Here is a 6,846-nt window from a genome sequence, read left to right on the forward strand (position 1 = left end):
ATTCAGAACCACACAGAGGCTTAATAGAAAACACCAATCTGTTGGGATAAATGCATTTTCTATCCTGAAAAAAATCAGACTTACACATCACCTCCAGTTAAGCACCAACCAAAAATAGGGTTAATTAAATCCTGAAAACTATATTTTTTTCCAAGAGGGGGAGAATCTGACTCATAGAAGAAAAAATAACTTGCAAGCATTCCATGGGGCTCACAGACACTGCGAGTGCCTAACCAGCGACTCATTCTCATACTGAGTGGGAAGAGTGTTTCGCTTGTGGCTAATACAGCTCTATGCAACCGCTCCCAGACATAGGATTTTCACTGAGGAGACTTGGGGCAGTGTTCTGTCATCTGTGAAGACACTTTCCAACAGCTGAGGGTGAGGGCCAGTGCCCAGGCTGCTTCTCCTGGTCTTTGGGGACTCTGGGAATGGACTTGAAGGTGGAGCTCCCTCTATTTTTCCACAGGCACAGCGAGCTTCTTCTCCTCCTTCCTACAACTGTGGGGGTTTGACTTTTGTTATTTTTGGGGTTGCAGTGGGGGAAGAAGGTGCTCTTTACTCGTTCTCTGACAAATCTCCACGTAACTGGGCTTTCACAGTTCTATGGCAGCTCCATTCACCTGCACTGATTTACACGCAGTTGTAGTAAGGACAGAGAGAGGCTGTCCACAATGTGGGTTTCCCTCTGCTTTTCTACACCTTGGGATCCTCAGGCCAATGGGCTGGGGGGGTATCATTCATATGTTGCTGATACAGCACAAGAAGCCAGCAGTGAGGGCTCTCTGGGGACCACTACAGGAATAGTGTTCCTACTTGCATCTGCATGGAGGCTCCTTTCCTTTGATAATCCTATTAAGCTAGATGGCCTGTTTTCAAACAAGTCCTGTCATCAAATTGCCTGCAGCTCCAGGCAATGGGGGGAAGTTGGACAGCCCTAATTCAAAGTTTGTGATGGAGGCTTTGGTCGTGTTGGAGACTGAGTTTGACTGCTTGTAAACTTCTCCTCCCTTTTCTTCCTATAGCCCAAGGAATTTTTCCTGCTTCTGGGAGGATACTGTCTGAGTGAAGTCAGAGGAGAGGCTGCAGGCTTGAAGGTTGGAGACGTAAACTCATGTATAAATCCAGTATTTGGAAATAGAATTACCAAGGGTGGATAAAAATAGTTATGCATGGTTGACAATGGGGGGCAGTCAGACTGTGCAGAAGAAACTGTTGTTGGGGCCTGTATAGTGGAGGTAAATAAATGATGTGTAACACTGCTATGTATAAAGGTTCATGTCGAGAGATTTATTTTTTTAACTTTTATTTCATGAATATAAATTTCCAAAGTACAGCTTATGGATTACAATTGCTCCCCCACCCATAACTTCCCTCCCACCTGCAACTCTCCCCTTTCCCGCTCCCTCTCCCCTTCCATTCACATCAAAATTCATTTTCAATTCTCTTTATATACAGAAGATCAGTTTAGTATATATTAAGTAAAGATTTCAACAGTTTGCCCCCACATAGCAATACAAAGTGAAAAAATACTGTTGGAGTACTAGTTATAGCATTAAATAACAGTGTTATTAATAACAGTGTACAGCACATTAAAGACAGAGATCCTACATGATATTTTTTTAAAAAAATGATTAATTTTGTATGCAATTTCCAATTTAACACCAGGTTTTTTTTTTCATTTCCAATTATCTTTATATACAGAAGATCGATTCAGTATATGCTAAGCAAAGATTTCATCAGTTTGCACCCACACAAACACAAAGTGTAAAAATACTGTTTCAGTACTAGTTATAGCTTCACTTCACATTGGACAACACATTAAGGACAGATCCCACATGAGATGTAAGTACACAGTGATTCCTGTTGTTGATTTAACAATTTGACACTCTTGTTTATGGTGTCAGTAATCTCCCAATGCTCTAGTCATGAGTTGCCAGGGCTATGGAAGCCTTTAGGGTTTGCCAACTTTGATTTTATTCTGATAGGGTCATAGTCAAAGTGGAAGTTCTCTCCTCCCTTCAGAGAAAGGTACTTCCTTCTTTGATGGCCCCATTCTTTCCACTGGGATCTCACTCTCAGAGATCTTTCATTTATGTCTTCTTTTTTTTTTCTTTTCCATGGTGTTTTGGCTTTCCATGCCTAAAATACTCTCATGGGCTCTTGAGCCAGATCTGAATGCCTTAAGGGCTGATTCTGAGTCCAGAGTGCTATTTAGGACATCTGCCATTCTAAGAGTCTGCTGTGTATCCCGCTTCCCATGTTGGATCGTTTTTTCCCTTTATGATTCTATCGGTTAGTATTAGCAGACACTAGTCTTGTTTGTGTGATATCTTTGAATCTTAGACCTATCAGAGTGATCAATTGTGAACTGAAATTGATCACTTGGACTAGTGAGATGGCATTGGTACATGCCACCATGTTGGGATTGTATTGGAATCCCCTGGCACATTTCTAACTCCACCATTTGGGGCAAGTCCGATTAAGCATGTCCCAAATTTTACATCTCCTCCCTCTCTTTTTCCCACTCATATTTAACAGGGATCACTTTTCAGTTAAAATTTAAACTCCTAAGAATAATTGTGTGTTAATTACAGAGTTCAACCACTAGTACTAGAACAACAACAACACCAAAATACTAAAAAGGATAAAGTATTACATTGTACATCAACAGTCAGGACAAGAGCTGATCAGGTCACTGTTTCTCATAGTGTCCATTTCACTTCAACAGGTTTTCCCTTTGGTGCTCAGTTAGTTGTCGCCGATCAGGAAAAACAAATATTTGTCTCTTTGGGACTGGCTTAATTCACTCAGCATGATGTTTTCCAGATTCCTCCATCTTGTTGCAAATGACCGGGTTTCGTTGTTTTTGACTGCTGTGTAGTATTCTATAGAGTACATGTCCCATATTTTCTTTATCCAGTCTACTGTTGATGGGCATTTGGGTTGGTTCCAGGTCTTAGCTATTGTGAATTGAGCTGCAGTAAACATTAATGTGCAGACCGCTTTTTTGTTTGCCAAATTAATTTCCTTTGGGTAAATTCCAAGGAGTGGGATGGCTGGGTTGAATGGTGGGGTTATGTTTAGGTTTCTGAGGAATCTCCAGACTGACTTCCATAGTGGCTTAACCAGTTTGCATTCCCACCAACAGTGGCTTAGTGTCCCTTTTTCCCCACATCCTCTCCAGCATCTGTTGTTGGTAGATTTCTGAATGTGAGCCATTCTCACCGGGGTGAGGTGAAACCCCATTGTGGTTTTAATTTGCATTTCCCTGATTGCTAGTGCTCTTGAACATTTTTTCATGTGTCTGTTGGCCATTTGGATTTCCTCTTTTGAAAAATGTCTATTAAGGTCCTTGGCCCATCTCTCAAGTGGGTTGTTTGCTTTGTTGTTGTGGAGTTTCTTGATTTCTTTGTAGATTCTGGTTATCAACCCTTTATCTGTAGCATAGTTTGTAAATATTTTTTCCCATTCTGTCGGTTGCCTATTCACTTTCCTGACTGTTTCTTTTGCAGTAAAGAAACTTCTCAATTTGATGCAATCCCAAATGTTAATTTTGGCTTTGACTGCCTGTGCTCCTGGGGTCCTTTCCAAGAAGTCTTCGCCTATACCTATATCTTGCAGTGTTTCTCCAATGCTCTCTAATAATTTGATGGTTTTGGGTCATAGATTTAAGTCTTATTTCCATGTTGAGTGAATTTTTGTGTAAGGTGAAAGACAGGGGTCTTGCTTCAGGCTTCTGCACGTGGAAATCCAATTTTCCCAGCACCATTTGTTGAATAGACTGTCCTTATTTCAGGGATTAGTTTTGGATCTTTGATCAAATATAAGTTGGCTGTAGATGTTTGGATTGATTTCTGGTGTTTCTATTCTGTTCCATTGGTCTATCCATCTGTTTCTGTACCAGTACCATGCTGTTTTGATAACAACTGCCCTGTAGTATGTCCTGAAATCTGGTATTGTGATGCCTCCGGCTTTGTTTTTGTTGTACAAGATTGCTTTGGCTATTCGAGGTCTCCTGTGTCTCCATATGAATTTCAGCATCATTTTTTCCAGATCTGGGAAGAATGTCTTCGGTATCTTGGTTGGTATTGCATAGAATGTATAAATTGCTTTTGGGAGAATAGACATTGTCGAGAGATTTAAATCCATTCTTTGGCAAAAACAGGTTTATAGCTATTGCCTTTCTTTTAGCTGCACTTTAATTGGTTTTCCTTGAAAAGTTTTGACTTTTCATAGGTATTTGTAAGCTTGTTGTGCATCAGCTTCTGTTTCAAATGTAAAAAATCAATTATCATTATAGGCAAATTCACAGTTTATAAATTTCAGTAAATTATTTCCTTTAAATAGTGCTTCTACTTCTTCCCCAGGGGTAGATTCAGATATTTCTCACAATATTACTATGCAACGATTTTGATTTGGCCTCACTTTTTCTCCCTTCTCATCCACCTGGACTAAAGGTAAAGATCTTAGCACTTCAACAATGAAATCCACACTAGTACTGAGTTTCTTGATATGGTCAAGAGCAGCTACCATTGTAATTAGAGCATACTGCTCACTGTCCATCTGTGATGTAAGATACACGGCACTAGCAAGAGTCTCCCTAGATAAACAGAATTCTAATTTTTTAAGTACTTCTCCAGGATCTTCCTGGCTTTCTGGTTGAGATTCATTTCCTTCTGTTTCACTATTTTCAGGTAGAGATTTGTATTCTGCGTGATCCATAGCCAAAGCGTTCGTGTCTGTTTTGACACAAGTAAATCTGGTAATGCTGCATTCTCACGACTTTTGTCACATCACCATTGACATCCAATCCCTGTGGGCTGCAGTCTGCACCATGGCCGGCTGTCTCCTCCCATGCAGCACTCAAACTGACAGCTGCACTACTTGCTTCCAAATGTAACATGAGTCCCCCACACTTTTGCCTTAGGGTTTAGCTCTGAAACCTTAGTTGATGGTACCTGACTCAAAGCTGGGATGGAATTTGTTTGAGAAGTGGTTTGAAATATAGGACCATTCATCAGATGAGAGCTGCCCTTGCCCTCTTGGCCTCACTGTGCCTGCAGTTCAGCCACAACTTTAGCATCCTGACCAGAATTCATGGGTTCCACTGGGAAAAATTTAATGTAAACTTCCAAATGCTGCCAGTGCCGCCTGACCGGCCTCTGGCGGGCTCCTTGCCAGCCCCAGTGCCTGACGACCATGCAACACATGGGGAGAGCTGAGGAGGGAGACTGTAGGAAGAGGCGGCACTGCAGGCCAGCCCCACACAGGAAGGAAGGGCAGGCATGGGCCAGGTGCAGTGGCGGAAGCGGATTCTTCTCCTTTGGGGATGAAAAGCCTCAACCTCGAGAATCCGGATCCCCAACACTCCTTCCCTTCGCATGAGAACACATCTAAATAAATCCTTAAAAGGTTGTATGTGTGGGGCCAGCGCTGTGGCATAGCAGGTTAACACCCTGGCCTGAAGTGCCGGTATCCAATATGGGCATGGGTTCTAGTCCTGGCTGCTCATTTTCTGATCCAGCTCTCTGCGATGGCCTGGGAAAGCAGTAGAGGATGGCCCAAGTCCTTGGGCCCCTGTACCCATGTGGGAGACCTGGAGGAAGCTCCTGGCTCCTGGCTTCAGATCAGCTCAGCTCTGGCCCAGCTCTGGCTGTTGGGGTCATTTGGGGAGTGAACGATTGGATGGAAGACCTCTCTCTCTCTCTCTGCCTCTCCTCTCTCTGTAACTCTGATTTTCAAATAAATAAATAAATCTTTAAAAAACAAGAGGGTTGTATGTGAACCAATCTGGCAGAAATTCACTAAGTTCCAAGTTGATAGCATCCATCATAGAGTGAATGGGAGACTGAGCAGAGCCCAGCATCGGACCAGGGTGTTTCTGATGAGAACACAGGGCCCACATCTTCTCAGAAAGGAACACTGGAGGGGCCCAGCTTGAGTCATCTCTGCTCTTGATATCTATTGAGGGCTTACATATTAGGGAAGTGTCAAGGAGAATTCCAGAAAAAGAACATTGAATCCCAATGGGAGAAAAGATATTTTGACACAGTTGGAAAAAGATGTGATAGTTATGTGGGTTGGGCTATAACGTTGAACTAATGTTGCTTTCCTAAATTGGGGTTCATATGCTTTTTTTTTCCTTTTATTTATTTATTTTATTTTATTATTATTATTATTATTTTTTGACAGGCAGAGTGGACAGTGAGAGAGAGACAGAGAGAAAGGTCTTCCTTTTGCCGTTGGTTCACAATCCAATGGCCGCTGCGGCTGGTGCACTGCAGCCGGCTCACCACGCTAATCCAATGGCAGGAGCCAGGTGCTTCTCCTGGTCTTCCATGGGGTGCAGGGCCCAAGGACTTGGGCCATCCTCCACTGCACTCCCTGGCCACAGCAGAGAGCTGGCCTGGAAGAGGGGCAACCAGGACAGAATCCGGTGCCCAACCGGGACTAGAACCTGGTGTGCCAGTGCTGCTAGGTGGAGGATTAGCCTATTGAGCCGCAGCGCCAGCCCAAAGTTAACTACTCTTAAAATGACCAAATTGTAAGATGACAATATCCACATCATGTTAGTAAAGCAGGGACAGCATCAAATACTATGAAGGATAAACCTTACCCAATTCCTATAAGGCCAAAGTTGTAAAACTTGTCCCCTTCTAAGAATCTACATGCCTGTGTTTAGACTGCACAAAAAAAATAGAATAATATTCACAATGCATATCTTGTGAATATATATTTGTGATAATTTGTAAACAGCTTGATCTTTCTATTTTAAAGGTTTTGAAAACCCTGTTGCTCTTTAAAAATAATTATTCTATTTTTGTACTTGAAAAGTAGACATAG

At 42.3% G+C, this 6,846-nt stretch overlaps 1 pseudogene; it reads right to left on the reverse strand.

Moving 5' to 3' along the window:
• Positions 1-280: 280 nt before the first annotated feature.
• Positions 281-5,102, reverse strand: LOC133755215 (la-related protein 4B-like; annotated as a pseudogene).
• Between the last annotated feature and the right edge of the window lie 1,744 nt (positions 5,103-6,846).

Source organism: Lepus europaeus, unplaced genomic scaffold, assembly GCF_033115175.1.
Source record: "Lepus europaeus isolate LE1 unplaced genomic scaffold, mLepTim1.pri SCAFFOLD_3_1, whole genome shotgun sequence".
NCBI lineage: Eukaryota > Metazoa > Chordata > Mammalia > Lagomorpha > Leporidae > Lepus > Lepus europaeus.